At 36.6% G+C, this 17,041-nt stretch overlaps 1 protein-coding gene across 11 annotated transcripts in view; it reads left to right on the forward strand.

The window, feature by feature from the left end:
- The window catches only part of ADAM22 (ADAM metallopeptidase domain 22), a 184,737-nt gene that overhangs the window by 86,034 nt on the left and 81,662 nt on the right, over positions 1–17,041 (forward strand). The gene's annotated exons all lie outside the window — the stretch shown is intronic.

The following is a 17,041-nucleotide window of genomic DNA, read 5'->3' on the forward strand; positions in this document are numbered from 1 at the left end:
TGTTTTGTAGGATTATTGTGCAAATGGTTCTTATTTTGATTATATCACAGAAAATAATTTCTGAAATTTGCCTTTAAGGTTAGCACTGAGAATCCAGAGGTAAAATCTTGGGTCCAGGGTAGATACATAGTTTTTTTATTTAGTTGGGAATGTGTTCCCCTGGTGAAATTATAAACGTATTAGGTCTACTGGGGAAGTCCAGGGAAGTTATATTCCTGGAGGCAGAAATCTCAAGATCCTGGTTCTTGTCAGGTAAGTTCTGAAAAGATTACACACAAATAAAAGCCTTCTTCAATTATAGGCATACGAATGTATGGGGTATGTTTTTTCCCCCAGTCTGCTGATGATGTAATCTTAGAGCACATAAGACCGAACTCCACCAAAGGGTTACTTTAGACCCAATGTTTAGTGTAGTGAGTTTTAACTAATTGTTTATGTTCTTCTGAATAGTGTTCAGACCATGTATTCTGCCTTGCCATAATTATATTGCCATTTCTATATATTTGCTTTCTTTTTCTGATTATAAATTTGATACATACTCATTTTAGAAAACTTGTAAGTAGATAAATATATCAAAAAAGAAAAAAATCACCCTTAAACTCCACTCAGGTAAATTTTGTTTTCATTTTGGTGTATTTCCTTTCAGTGTTGTTTTGTCCTATGCATATAACATATTTTTATTTATTTATTTTTCAATTTTTAATTATTTTTGATTTCTTAATTTATCATTATTGCTGAAAGTATTACAGATGTCCGTAGCTGGTATCACATATATACAACATTGTATCTTACTGTTAAAAAGTAAACATTGTGTCATTTTGTAAACATTTTCCCAAGTTACTTTCAAAGCCTATGTTCACTGCTTTTCAATTTAAACATGTTATTGTCACAAAGCTTTTTTATTCAAATTAAACTCTATAGAAGTAAATAATTAAATTACATTGTCCTATTCAAGTGACAACATGAAACAAACTGGGTTTTTCAATTACAGGTTAACTAAATAAAGGAAAACTTTTTATTGTGGAAAACTTCAAACATATACAGAAGTGAAAGGAATACTATAATGAACCTCACATACCCATTATCCACCATCAATAGTTATGAACATTTTGACCATCTTTTCTCTCTTTACTTTTGTGTGTGTGTGTGTGTGTGTGTGTAGTATTTTAAAGCAAATCCCAGGCATTGGGACATTTTTCCAGTAAATGCATTTTTATATATCTGTATATCTCTAACTAATAAAGACTTAAAACAAAATCTATTAATTTTGACAAGTTACCTAGATATAATAATTACGCCAGTCCCTCCAGAAATTATTCTAAATTTAAGGTGAACTAATTGGATGGTCGATTGGTTTATATCACTGCCTGAGAGGATGTTGGGATTCTTCTAGTTAGGACACAAGAGAATGGAGCCATTTTGCTTATTGTTGGAAAAATAATTACCTAGATTTAAAATCTCTGGGCTCCTTTGATTCTCATCTCTGTTTAGATAGCTTTGCTTCTCAGTTTTGTATGATGTTTTTCTGAATGCAGAGTATAGCTTATTTTTTTTGTTAAAGACGAAAGGAAACAGGCAGGTCACTATCTTATTTCCATTTGTGTCTGTTCGTGGAATGATGAAATGCGAATAGGAGCATGGAGGGCAGATCCAGCAAACAGCTCTCTGCAGTCTCTGCAGTGATATCCCTTTTCAGGAAACTTGTACTTAATCAACAAAGCATGCTCCACTCTGAGATTATTAGGCTCCATGGGTGTATGTAACACCCAGAGCATTGACTTTTCACTGCACAATCTTTGTCGATGTCCCAGCCTGAGAATTGCATTTCCTTAGTTGATGGTTTGCCTAACCCTCAACCGTATCAAACCAGGGAAATGATAAATCCAAAGTTCATTTAAGTCCTTGGGCCAGAGGACATTACTCCCTTTAAGAAAGCCACTTTGATCTCACCCATCACCTCCATTTGTTTTCAGTTCATTTAGAAAATGAACGAGAGAATCTAGCTCAAAATTCTCCTCTGGGTTTTTTTCCAGGAACCACATTGAAAGTGCTGAATCCTGCCCGTCAATTCAGTCAGCAGCCAGTTTCTTTCCTGCTGGTTCCCTTGTGTCTTGCCCTCTGTGCTTAGCTGTTAGGGGTGTTTCTTCTTACATGTAATCTGTTATTTCTCCTTTCTTTACTTATGACTCATAATTTTCTTAAGCTTTTCTTTTCACTACATATTATGAGTCAAAAAAATTGTAAAATTGTAGGATTTTTTGTTTTGTTTTGTTTTTAACCTCTCTCTTATGTTTTGTACTAATTAGTTTGCTAGGGCTGCCATAACAAGGTACCACAGACAGGGTGGCTTAAACAACAGACATTTATTTTCTCACAGTTCTGGAGGCTGGAAGTCCAAGCTCAAGGTGTCAGCAGGGTTGGTTTTTTCTGAGGCCTCTCTCCTTGGCTGTCTTCTCTCCCTGTGTCTTCAGATGGTCTTCCCTTGGTGTGCATATGTGCCCTAATTTCTTCTTCCTAGAAGGATACCAGTCATATTGGACTAGGGCACACCCAAATGACCTCATTTTATTTTATTTATCTTTCTTTTTATTTGTTAATATATTTTTATTGATTTCAGAGAGAGGAGGGAGAGGGAGAGGGAGATAGAAACATCAATGATGAGAGAGAGTCATTGATCTCCTGGATCATAGGTCAATGCTCAACTGCTGAGCCACACTGGCCGGGCCAAAGGACCTCATTTTAATTAATTTAAAGACTGTCTCCAAATACGGTTATAGTCTGATGTACTGGAGGTTAGGATGTCAACATATGCATTTTAGGGGAATATGATTCAGCCCATGACACCTTCCCTAAGCGCTGTATGAATTTTTTAATTGGCTTTTCTCCTGGGACTGAAGTAAATGAAAGGGTCTAAGAGATCAAAGCAAAACCCTGTATGAAAGAACTTTTTTTTGTCAGTGGGCACAGACAAAGGTCATATTTATCTTGAGGATGCAGAATTAAAATCAGCATCCTTATAAAATCAGATTTAAACAATGGCTAGAAACCAGCAGAGTAAATGTCTCTGCTCAGGTGTCATGGGATCTTTATTTGTGAAAATTCAGGTGCAATGTGTTTGATTTAAGGGTGTGAGTGTGAATGTGAGAAAAGGGATATATTTGCATAAAAATACATACTGGCTGCATTGGTGACTCTTCTAGATTGCAGTTTTATTTTTGAAATCTTTTTTTTAATTGTGAAATACAACACTGACACAGAAATTACTCAAGGTAAACACCCTATAACTACTCTGTCCAGTTCAAGAATTAGAGTTTAGTCAGTAATTCCAGGGGCTGCTTCCCAAACCCAAGTCCCTCCCTCCTCTTCTTGTAAGACTGTAAACACTGCCTTGACTTTTAGGGTTATCATTTCTTTATTTTTGTCATAGTTTTATCACCCAAGCATGTATCCCTGTAGTTTAGTGTTCTTTGTTTAGGTGTTTTTTAAAATAGGTTTTAAAAAGTCTCTTTGAATCCTTTGGTTTCCCCCGATCTTTATTTTTAAATTCTCCCTCACAATTTCTTTGAAGAAGAAAACAGATTGTTTATCCTATGCAGTTTCTCACAATCTGGATTTTGCTGTTGATTTCTCTTTTATATTTACAGTAAAATGAAATACAGTTTAGTGTTATTCCTTAAGATAATGACTTGTATTATGCAAGACATTCTATATATCCTGAAGCAGTTTTATTCCCGACAGATAGGTGCGTAATGCTGATTTTAAAGTTCTATTAAAATCTTTTTTTCAAAGTTTACAAAGATAAAGGCTTTAAGCAGAAAAAAAAAATTTGTTCTTTAATGAGACATTTTTAAAAATTTTTATTGAATTTATTGGGGTGAAACTGGTTAATAAAATTATGTAGGTTTCAGGTGTACAATTCTATAATCCATCATCTGTGTGTTGTATTGTGTGTTCACCACCCAAAGTCAAGACCCCTTCCCTCACCATATATCCCCCCTGTATTCTCTTCTGCCTCCCCTCCCCACCTCCCTTCCCTCTGGTAATCACCATACTGTGGTCTGTGTCTATGAGGTTTTTGTGTGATTTTTTTCTTAATTTTTTCACCTAGCCCCCCAGTTCCCTCCCTTCTGACAGCTGTCAGTCTGTCTCTTCTTTGTATCTATGACTCTGTTTCTATTTTGTTTATTTTGTTCATTAGATTCTACATATAAGTGAAATACTAATCTCCCACTTATATTTATTTCCAATTCATTTAAAAATTAAGTTCTAAATTTGCCCTTTTAGGGAGAAATTTTGTGTTTGACATGAACTTTAAAAGAATTTGAAATAAAGCCTCAGCTAGTCAGAATAGCTTGGGAACAAAATCTTTTTATTTTGATTGTGGAAAGCTACGGCTCTGGATTCTTAAGATAAAGGAAACTTGAATTGATAAGTAGCAACAAACTAGTCTAAACCATGTTGTGTGATGTTTGTTAGCTAGCTTTTTTGTGTTGAAGCTGAAAACTGCCAGCATTCTGGTTAATTCGAGTTTCTAGTTATCCAGCTCTAGTTAATTAGTATTGTAATACTAATAGTAGTTGCTAACATTTATTACTCATGATGTGACAGGCATACACACTTATATATATTCAATCCTGAAAACAATCTGTGATTATAAGTATAACTATGTTTTATCCCACTTTACAGGAAACTGAAGCACAGAAAGGTTACTTTTTGAATGTAACTATAATTAGTGGTCAAGCTGCAATTTGAATCTAGGGTATGTAACTCCAGCGCTGACTCTTATGCCATATTGACTACCATATATTTTATATTACACAAAATAGGATGGCCATAAAAGTTGAAATGTATTTTATTTAGATTTATTACATACATATTCATTCTGGAGGTATCTAACAATTACTGCTTTGTAGTCTCATCCTTAAAGTAAAATCATGGTCTACTTAAAGACCCTTTAACTATTTCTCACAAATTTGGTTATGCATTTGGATAATTTTCTGTAATGTCAGTTACCTTGGGCATAAATGGTGAAGACATGCTTTAGTAAAAAGCCTGTTTTATTTTTCACATCTCAGGAAAATAGCCATAGTAGGAGTTTTGAACACTAGGAGAGGAATTTAAAATCCTTTGTGTGGAGCAGGAATATGAATAGATGGTGGAGGGGACATATTTCTTTGGGGTCAAAAATTAAAAGTAGACATCTTGGTAGAGATATGACTTATTATATTACCAATGAAAGATTATGTCTGGTCATCTATATCATTAACCATTTCTTTTGGTTAAATTATATGATGTCTTATTATAATAATCAAAAGTAATAGTTGCTGAGTGTCTTTTTTATTAGCTCAAATGATTTCTAAACTACTGCATGCGAGCACTCCCAACTCATCCTTGGATCAGGATCCTAATTGTAAGGATGGGTGTACAGAGACACCCATTACACATTATTGACTTTTTACTGGCAATTAACTGGTTACTACCTAGCACATAATTGAATTGAGTGCACTCAAGTATCATTGTCTCAAAGTCTTATATGCATAGTGGCATTAAGAAGATGGATAAAAAAGCAAAGGGCTGTGGGTCAAGGCTGAAGCCTGGAATTGGATAAAGGAATTGCAGAGAGGCCGTGTGTTGGAGAGCAGGTGTCAGAGGAAAAAGTGTCTGCTTAAGGGTAGAAGAGGTTATTGTGACTCTAGGGAGCTTTTTACTCTGATGGAATGGTGGTGTCATTTTCATTAAAATATTTCATAGGCAAATTGAATGGCCACTGTCATTCTAGAAACAGCATATCAGGAAGTTGATATATAGAAGCAAAGAAAAAACTGGAGTTTTTCTGCAAAATAGTTTTTCTTCTGCTATTCAGTTCACATCCATCTTCCTTCCCTGGGGTTGGAGCTCCAAGCACGATTTCTAGCTTAGCATGCATGGGACTATCTCCCAGGAGGCGCCTGTGCTACAGGCAGTCTCTGGGTTCCTTTTGTACTCATTTTTGTAAGTCAGATTTTCAACTCATTTCTTCTCTCTTAAAAAAAAGGTTCCTTCTTTATCCTGCTTCAGTCTTTTTTGTTTTGTTCAGTGAATGTGTAAATGACAGGAAAAAAATACTAGCGGAAGACAGCTGTAAGAAATCACTTAGAAAATTTTGAATATGTGGACTTTTAGGACAGCATATAGCTACCTCCCTGCCTCATGCTAACTTTGTAGCTCCTTTAAGCCTGAACAGCACCCATAGAAAACTGCTTGTAATCTTGAATTGTATTCAAACTTTCTCATGTCTACTTTTCTAGAATTCTGCAGGAGGAACATAATTCTCAACAGTTGAATACTTTAAAAGGTGCACAATGCACTAAAGAAATAATGTTTCTTAAGGTATCTTTTAAGATGTTTTGTTTGGGAAAAAACCCACAAATAATTGTATGGTATTATAAGATATCGTGAATTTCTTTCTTAAGTAAAAAATGTCCTCAGTTTGTCATTAGTCACAGAATTCAGTTTATTTAAAATGTAGGTTATACGCAGTTTAGTGACTTCATTCTCTTTTTTCTACCTCTTGTTCTTTTTTGGTTAGTGAAAATATCTTCACTTACGTTTCCTTTTATGAGACATAGATTTTTCTTGAGTTCATTGCATATGACTGCATAGTACATAAATGCTTGAACTGTTTCCTTTTTGGCCACAGGGAACGCAAAAATAGTTATTAAACTGCCAAAGTGTCATTTTACGTATTTATTGCTGCAGAAAAGATGAACAAAGGGGTTAATCTGCTTCTGCTTATCCTGGATATCAAGTTTCCTTATTGATTCTCAAAACTGCATTACCATCCAGAATCTTGGTACTTTCTATAGAAGCAAGAAGGGTAAGCGATTAAGAAGAAAAGAAAAACCAGGCCTTAGTGTGCATTAAATTTTGCTGCATGAATTAGTCCAGAACCATCCATACCATTGCATCAATGATGGATCTTCTAAAGTGGAGACTTGTGTGTGTTTTTCAAATAGCTTTTAGGCTATATTTTGTTTTTGAGGCTGTGTTTGAGATGAAATGCAAGCAACAGAAACTGTAGTCAAATAATCTATCCAAAGGCTTTTAAAAAAATCTCATTTTCTTTTTTAGGAGAACAACTCAGCAACAGCATTTCTCTTCCAAAATGCCTTTTTTATTTACAACTTTCCCTCACATTTGAGAAATATGCTTTCTATCTCGAATTCTCACTGCAGTAGCTCTTCCAGAGGTTCTTGGATAAGGGAATAATGCTTTGTCACCTAGACAGTAATTAAGTCACATGGCCTGGAAAGATGCTTTTAGAAACCTTTTTTTTTTATGGATCTATTTATAGAAATTGTTACCTAAGCTCTTTCTTTTATCACTCTTAATTTCAAATTGAAGTTTCAGGCATTTTCTCTGGACCTGTGGAGGTGGGGAGGCCTCCATCCAGTAAAGAAACTCAGTGAAATGCATCTTGCGTGCTGAGGGGCAGATCACCAATTAAAGACCCTTAGTTGGTCCTTTGAGGGGCTCCTGCTGCCATGGTAACTGGGATTTTTTTAAAGAGCTTTATTAAAGTACGCTTCATTTACTGTAAACTGCAGTGGATTTCAGTTCTCTATTTTGTCCTTTAGGGAGCACAGATTCTTTAACTGAGTATGTGTAAATAGAGTTGATTAAAATTATCACAAACAGTTCATGAGGCGATGCTAGGAATGTTTGGCAGATGCAACTTTCCCATATTTTAGATCTGTATTTATACTTTTCACTGCACTATCTGGGAGATTTAGGTTAAGGACTCTTTTTTTGTTGTTGTTAATCCTCACAAGGATATTTTTTCCATTGATTTTTAGAAAGAGTGGAAGGGGGAGAAAGGGGGGGAGAGAGAGAAAAACATTGATGTGAGCCAGACATCTGATTGGTTGCTTCCCGAACTGCCTCGAGTGGGGTCTGGGGCCAGGGATTGAACTGCATGCAACCCAGGTATGGGCCCTTGACTGGGAGTTGAACCTGAGACTCCTTGGTGCAGGGACCAATGCTCTAACCACTGAGCAACACAGACCAGGGTCGGTTAAGGATTCAGCACTGAACCTAAACTCTGAGAGCAGAACCTCTGGGGCAGGATGGAGGAAATCTCCTGGCACGGGGATCATAGGTTGTGGTGTGGGTGTGCAGGTGCCTCACCAGGTTTCCTTTGCCAGAGGGGAATATTTCAGATGTCATAGCTATGGATATGACACCTTTTTATACTAATAAAAATCATTAAAATTAGGTGAGTTGGAAAAAGTTCTTTTCAAGTTCTTTCTCTGAAAACAGTTTAGCCATGACTTAACATCAATCTGACTAGTAATAAACTAGAATAATTTTAAAAACTATTGATTAATAAATTTTCCTCCTATGTGAATATTTAGTTATTAGGTATAGTAAACTAGTTTTAAAACTTATTATATTTAAATTACTTCATTAGTCCCTAACTGCTGACATAAATGTTTTTTTTTTAAATCTCAGGATTCTATAAGAAAGATATCTAAACTTTCTAAAAAATATATACAAGTAGGGTTACTTTCAGTAATTTAATAAGAAATTATTGAATTGAATTTCAGGGATGCTGGTGGAATTCAATTCCAGGATCTTCTGAGCTAGAGATGATTCTGTAATTGCAGATAGAGCCAGCACGGGAAACCTTGTCCTCTGGGTCCTGTGGCTTTGAGCTGCTGCCCATTTTTAAATCCTTTTATTTTTAAATACTGTATTATATCAGAAGGAGGGCTCATTAATTTTCTCTGTTATTAGTGCAAGAGCCATGATACCCTCACAGACATATTTTAAAGTATTTTAAATCCTGAACAAAAGCATAGCTGGAAAGCCCCAGCCGGGTGGCTCAGTTGATTGGAGCGTTGTTTGTACACCAAAAAGGTTGCAGGTTTGATTCTGGCTCAGGGCACAGATCTAGGTTGTGGGTTCGATCTCTGATAGGTGCACATATAGGAGGCAACTGATCGATGTTTCTCTATTTCCCTCTCCCTCCCTCCCTCTCCCTCTCTCTGAAATCAATAAACATATCCTCTGGTGAGGATTTTAAAAAAAAAGCATAGCTGGAAACACCATATATTTGATGGTCGGTGTATGAGAGTCAGAATTAATTACCGTATGTTGCTGTGTTGTAGAAAGACTGCACTTTCACTTGCTATCTATCAACTCAGGCTCCGGGACTAAATCTTATCTTAGGGGCAGATAACTGCTGCCAGGGGCTCAATGCCAGTCACTTGGAAGATTTAACTTTTCCTTACTCATGTTCCTTCCTTAAAGCTGTTAGTGACACGTTTTCTCCAGCTAGTGAAACTTGCATCTTAACGGAATTAAAAACTGTAATGACTTGCTGTGCTTCTGTTTTATATCATTCCCTAAATTTTGTATTTTTGCAAATCTTAATTATTATACCCCAAAAGGAGCTCATTTTGCCATTTTGGGTTTCCTGTTTTATACAGTCTACCTCTTTTGACTCACACTGATATCTTGATGGGATCAGTACTGGTAACTACGGGGGTTAAGAACAGAAGTACTAGTAGCAGTTGGAGAAATAGCAAACACTTGTATGGTACTTACTGTGTGCCTGGCACCAGTCTAGTGTTTCACATATGTTAAGTCTTAGTTCTTTAAAAAAAAAATTAAAAAAAATGCATCTTTATTGATTTCAGAGAGATGAAGGGAGAGAGAGAGAAAGAGATAGAAACATCAATGATGAGAGAGTTATTGATCAGCTGCCTCCTGCACCTCCTTGACTGGGGATGGGGCCTGCAATCGGGGCATGTGCCCTGACCGGGAGTCAAACCGAGATCTCCTGGATCCTAGGTCAATGTTCAACGGCTGAGCCGGCTAAGTCTTAGTTCTTCAGCAGTACCATTGTTATTCTCATTTTGCAGATGAGCAAACTGAGCACAGGAAGTTTAACTAACTTTCCCAAGAATTTGAAGCCAGGATTCTGGTGCCAGAATTCATCCTATCATCCATTATAGTCTGTCCTCTTTTCGGAAACAAATAATCATAATAGCAAAAGAATTGGGATGCAAATATTTAAGTTACAGCACTTCAGTTTACCATTTGCAATTACATCTTTGTTAGCAGTTGTTTTACTAAGCCATGAATTGAAGATATAATGGTTTGGTTCAGGTGAGTTTCGATTATTCTAAATATAAAATTTCCATTATCCTAAAGAAAGCAAAATGCTTTCTAAGGAAGCCCTGTTTTTTTTAACCCTGTTTTCTTCTTGGGGTTTATTTTTAGTCCTTTGTTCTCCACAGAAGTTAGACTGAGTATTGTTCAGTACAGGGGGTTGCCATGGCTTCTAAGCTGTATCCATTTGAAATGTGTCGCTGTCTTGCACATGGCAAACACATGGCTCAGTTCTTGTGCCCATCTTATGCCTATGTGTCAATTTATCTGCATCTGGAGGAAATGTGAAGTTTTATGGGCAAGAGTAACTCAGCTGAAATTTATCATCATCCTGCCAAAGGACTAGAAGATATTTGGTTGCATCCCTGCCAAGGTTTACCCATCCCCCTCCCTTTACACACACACACACACACACACACACACACACACACACACACACACACACACACGGAATAAAAGAGCTACACAAATCTAATAAACAAACTGATAAGATACTTGGTTTTTCCCTCTCATTTACAGTTATTCCAGGTATGTCTCATAACTTCTTTACTTATTATCCACCACTAGTCATCCATTTATCTTCTTGATGAGCTGGACAGTGTGTGCATTTCCCCCTGGCAGGCTTGTGCAGACATATGCTCTTCTTCCATTTCACAGTCAGTGTGGTTTCAGGAAGGTCTCAGATTTCATGATTTAATTCTCTTTGCATTATAGGAAAAAATTCTTTGGGGATTAAGTAAATTTTGCTTTCCCTTGGGAGTGAAGCAAGGTTGCTGTAGGTCCATCCTCATGTAAAATGCATCAGCTGCCTTAATGGCATTGTTGATTACCTCTGCAGTCCTACCTCTGCAGCCTGAGGGAAATATATTGGCCCATTACTGGTTTACACAGGTCAGGTATCTTAGTGCTGGGAGTAAGGAGAAATGAAAAGTGACAGCTGGTATCAGCATGAGTTCTGTTTCTAAGCTCTGTTTGTAACCTATTTGAATAGAAAGTCCTCTTTATTTTCTTTCTAATGTAAGATTTTTGTTTCAAATTCAATATCTAAAGTATTTCACCTGTCAATATTCATGATGTTATTTATAAACTTAAAAAGACATGTTCAGCTATAATTTTTTAAAAAAAATGCAAAGGAGCACTAATGGTATTTCTCTGTGTAGAACCAATTAACTATTTTTATAATAGACTATTGTTCCTATTTTATTTCTAATGATAGAATGAATGTTTTCATTATATAATGTCTTATACAAATCTACTGTTGCAGTTGTTTTTTTGAAATTCAGAATGAATTATTAGAGTAATTATGACTGAACAGAAAGTTGTGAAAGTGTTGTTTTTGACAAGTGTGAAACTGGTTTGAAGCAAAACACACACACACACACACACACACACACACACACACACACACAAACACAACCTCCTGAATTATTCCTTTGGTGGTGTCCCAAAGTAATATTATTTTCTTATTCATTTAAAAAAATTTTTAATTTTTCTGGTAAATAGGTGGCCACTATAAAAATAAGAACAGGTAAAGGTAATAAAAACCAGAGAGTAAGTGCCTGGTATTGAGTGGTTTGAGTGTTTACAGCCACTTTGGGGCAGTAATTGATCAGGGCTCCAGTATCAGTTATCAAACATAATTTTATCATAGCCTTTTAGTTGCATCTATGAGGCAGAAAAGGAGGTAGATGCAGGTGGATTCGAGTATCCCCATAGGAAACTTCTGAAACCTAAAGCACATGGAGGTTAAGTTACATTAGATACTTAGACGGGAAAGCTGACAGTAGAGATTTGCAACAGAATAGAGAAAAAGCCCGAACTGTCAGATACCCTATTTGTGTTCTCAACCCTTTTTCATTTAACAGATATGTGTCAAGTGCTTGCCATCAGTTCAGGGATATAACTATGACAATATATGACGCAATTCTCACCCTCAAAGCTAGTAGTTTAGTAGGTGATAGGCATAATAAAAATAACCACCAAGAGGTCTTTTAAAAGACAGTTATGAGAGTGCCGTAAAGAGAAGTCCATGTTGTCCTTAAGGCATTTGATGGGAGACCTGACCTAGTCTGGTCGGTTAGGGAAGACCTCCTTGAGGAAATGATTTGAATTCTGAAGTTTGAAAGATGAGGAACAGGCAGGTGAAATGTGAGGGGAACAGCTCTTCAGGTGGTGACATTAGCATGTGCAAAATCCCAGAGGCCTTGACGTAGGATCTCAGCGCATGAGAGAAATAGAAAGAAAACAGAGGAGGGTGGACAAACCAAGAGGTGGAGACAGTGCTACAGGAGGGAGAGGAAGCAGGAGGATATATAATCTTTGACCAGTCTCAACTCAAATAAATCAGGTACGTCCTAAAGGAAACAAGACTAATCGTGCCTTTGGATTTCATACATTGATTACTCTCTGCCTTTGTTTTCTCTCGATGTTCTTGAAAATCTGGAAGCACCTCTAACTCTCTCTGGAAGGCACAGTGGTTGCTTTGGTAATTCTGAGTGGGGCCAATAGGTATTCCACATAGCAGTTCCATTTTGGACAGAGTAAATACTATCTTCTTGAGATCATGATACTTTTATGATTAAAAAAATTTTTTTTTTTAAATTTCTTGACTAGTATTAACAGTTGGAACTAGTCACTTCTTTTGTTTCGAAGTCCAGGAGAGATCTGTAGTTTGAAGGTAGTAAAACTTAGAGACTGAGAATATTGTTGGGGCTAGACAGACCTAAATTCAAATCCCAACTCTCCCAATTAATATTCATGTAGCCTTGGGCAGTTTACTTATCTCTTCCCTGGTTCGTTTTTCTCATCTGTTAAATGAGGAGACAGACACATAGCCCAGAGCTTTGGGTGTGGGAATTGCTCCATAAATTTCAGTGTTGGTATCCATATTGAGGTAAAGTGGCAGTTTGTAAACAATTTCTGTTTCCATGTATTCCTACTGCTAATTTCTGATTCCATGTATTCCTACTGCTAATTTCTGATTCTACTCAGGACACAGGAAGCACTTCAGGATGACCAACAGCAGTCCTCCACTCTCTGCTTCATAGTAAGATAATCTCCTAGGCTGTCAGTGCTATGAGAAATTACTCCAGAAGTGAACTCCCTTAGGAACTTGCACTGTATACCTAGCACTTAGCATAATGTGTGTACCTAGAAGACAATAAATATCTGTTGTGAATGAATTAAGCCAGCTGTTAGGAAATTGGGTAGTTTCTCCTGTTGCACCCAACACTATGTCCAGTTTGGACAGGTCTGGGAGAGCATATTGTTCCTCCTACTATAAAAAGATGCAACAAATATAAACAGGAAAAGTAAAACCCAGATAGTGAGACTTACATCTCTTCACCCGATACTGAGTTCAGCCGGTGTGTTCATAGTCACATGTGTTTCCTTCCTAAGGTATGGTAGAGCCACTTCTTAATGAACTTGAAGTTTGAAGTCATGAAATACCAGCAGTTGACCTGTGATACAAATTTCTGTAATTTTGAAATATTTCAAACATTAAAAAATGTATAAAAATATAACAGATATTCACATGTAGATTTAACAGGTTAATATTCTGCTATATTTTCTTCACATCTTTTTATGGTTTTAAAGTGTACTAATTCTGTGTCAGTCTATCTCCTATTTCATTTCTCTTATACTTTATTCATGTCTTTACTTTTACTTGATCAATATTAGAGTTTTTAAAAATATATATATTTTAAACAACCAACTTTTCTTTTGTTTCTAATGTTTAATTTTTCTACTTAAAAAATTCTATTTTCTTTTCATAACTCATTAAGTTAAATATTTAACATATCACTATTTCTTCATTTCCCTAAGCATCTAAGAATGTAAAGTTTAAAGTGTCATTTTAGCACCACCCTGGACATTCTGATACAGACATTTTTCATATATATATTTCGTAATTTATACCATGACTTTTACATGACTCAAATTATTTCAGCTTTTAGAACTAATTTTTAAATTGTTGAAAGTTTTTGTATTTAATGTTTAAAAACTTTCCAGACATATGAGCATCTTTTGTTGTTGATTTTTACTTTTATTCCTTCATCGTTAAGTGCAGTGTACAAAATACTGATTCTTTGGAAGTTGGCCTAGCATTTAAAAGGCATAAAAAGTTGGTAACCTTTGATTTTTTTAAAATAGATTGCGAGTCACAGAATCAGAAAGGACTTTATAGACCACCTAATTCAACTCCCTCCCCTGTTTTACAGGAAAATAAGTAACAAGAACAAAAAAAGACCAACCTGGGCCCATAGAAACAGTTGCTGAAAAAAGACACTTCATTGTTTTCAGGGCTCAGCATTTTTTATCAGGTACAACTTTCAATCCTAGTTTGCCTCCCTGAAGGACAGTGAGAAGTTCCTCTTAAGGAAGCCAACCTTTGTTTGCACCTTCGAATAAGTCCTGGGCCAAGTCAAAACCACCCATGGAGGGCTGGAAATGACCAGAGTGCCAGTGAGGAGTTCTTGAGCACAGTGTTTAAGGCTCAAGGTGCAAGAGGGAAAAAAGAGGCTGCAATGAAACCGTTTTGGCAGCAAGAAGTTTTCCCTGTTTATCCTTTTTCCTCCCCCTTCCTCCTCCCCTCCCCCCTTCCTCCTCCCCTCCTTCCCATCCCCCTCCCCTTCCTCCCCTCCCCCCTCCCCCTCCTGCCTCTGCCCCTCCCCCTTCCCCTCCTACCTCTGCCCCTCCCCCTTCCCCTCCTGCCCCTGCCCCTCTTCTTCTAAAAAGAGTGGATGGGACCATGAAAAAAAGGAGCATAAGTTCACGGTGGAAGTAGAAACAAAAACATGTTCTTTTTCCTTACCTCACATCCTCATATAGTTTACATTTTCTTAAAAAAAAAAAAAAAAAAGGAAAAGAAAACAAAATTTTTCCTTTCAGATGGAACAAAACCCTTTTTCTTCCTTTTAAATGTTAGGGATCCAAATATGCTTTCTTTTTGTGTAACTGCCTTCTATTCAATTATATTTCTTCCTGTTATAGTCAGAGTAAGGTTTTAGGTAAAGGCATCACTTATGCTAAAAAATTCATGCAGGGCAATACATTTAAACTTCTATTACTTGCAAAAGAAGCAGTTATCTAGTGGTTTCCTGGAAAGAGTTATACTTTCATGAGTTTATAATTACCTAGTCTCTCTATGTGGTCCACATTGATTTTCCATTCTCCCAATTTAGAGCTGCGTTTCAGAGAACCCGATAAGAACCCTCTCTGCATTACAGTAATTTGTTGCTGAGGAGCATTTTGTGGGAACCTAACATTTTTTCTGTAGTCTGATAAGAGATGGTTATATTAATGGGTCTGTAATGATTAACTGACAGCTGGAAAATAATTTCTCTTGCCTATTCTCTGGTTAAAAATAAGCAATTAGGAAGATCTGTTTGAATTACTAATAGAATTGAAGATCAGATTTGCCATGTTATTTGTGAAAAAATAATGATTTGTATTTTTTTTAAGTAAAATTTTTATTTTACAATAGTTTAAAATGTGCAGAAAATTGGTAAAGATAGTACAGAGAGTTTCCATGTACCCACACCCAGTTTCCCCATTATTAACTTATGTTAGTAGGGTACATTTGTCACAATTAATAAAGAAATATCTGTGCATTATTTTAAATTTCCCTTTATTGTTGAAAGTATTACAGATGTTCCCTTTTTTCCCCTCCCATTGACATCCCCCCACCCCCTGCATCCACACCACCCTCCACTCGCACCCCGCCCCCCCCAGGCCTTAAAGCTGTGGGAGACTAGAATGGCTGGCTAGAGGTAATTAAAATATAGGTTAATCTTATTAGATGTATAATGCTGTGGTAGATACCTCCAGTTTATTCCACTGAGCTAAGTTTCTTAGAAGCAAAATCCTTAGATTATGAATATAAAAATTCACTTGGTCACGTTCAAAGAGATGAGAAGTTGTACTGTGTTGAAGAGTGTCCCTCAAAAGTCATGTCCCCTGGTACCTGTGAATGGGACCTTTTTTTACAAATATGGTCTTTCAAGTTAAGAAGAGATTATAGTGGATTAGGGTAGGCCCTAATCCAATGACTGATGTCCTTATCAGAGGGAAAGTAAGACAGAGACAGGCACACATGGTGAACACCATGAGAAGACAAGTGGAGATCGGAGGAACACCCAGGATTGTTGGCAGCCGCTGGAAGTTAGGAGGAAGCAAGGCAGCATTCTTCCCTGGGGCTTTCAGAGGGAGCATGGCTCTGCCAACACCTTGATTTCACATTTCCAGCTTCTAAAACTGTGAGAATAAATTTCTGTTGTTTTAAGCCACCCAGTTTTTGGTAATTTGTTACAGCAGTCCTAGAAAACTAATACACAACACATTTTGATTATATAACTAAAGTAAAAACAATGAGTGTGTGTTGGAGGTGACTGAGCCTGCATATAAGAGGAGAGGGAGTAAGACTGAACCTTCTGGAAATACATTGCATCTTATAAGACATTAACAGTTGTTCACTGAGGGTACTTGTGAGCTTAACTCCTAGTTTTTATACTTTGTTTTCCATGGCTGACATTATCCCGGGGAAATCAGTATAAAAAGAAACTCCTGCACAACAAATGGATTTTAGGCTCATTGGGTCCCTGGTGGGCTTTTTAAAAAAAATTCAGAGCTCATAAGAAAATTATGGCCCCTATTTTCTGTGGAGTTCCCCATCTCCTAATAAGACCAGCTCTTTCCTAGTCACTTTTATTTATATCCAGTGCCTTTCTAGTTCCGTTTCCTTTTTTCCTTTCTTTGGAAACTTTTGCTACAATAATATTATTTATCTTTTTCCCTTCAGCAGGAACTATCTCTTAAATGAAAGTATTCTTTTTGTCAGCTAGACTGTTTCCTTTTAATTTTTAAAATGTTTTTGATTGGTAACTGC

Source organism: Miniopterus natalensis, chromosome 10 (genome assembly GCF_054644295.1).
Source record: "Miniopterus natalensis isolate mMinNat1 chromosome 10, mMinNat1.hap1, whole genome shotgun sequence".
Classification (NCBI taxonomy): Eukaryota; Metazoa; Chordata; class Mammalia; order Chiroptera; family Miniopteridae; genus Miniopterus; species Miniopterus natalensis.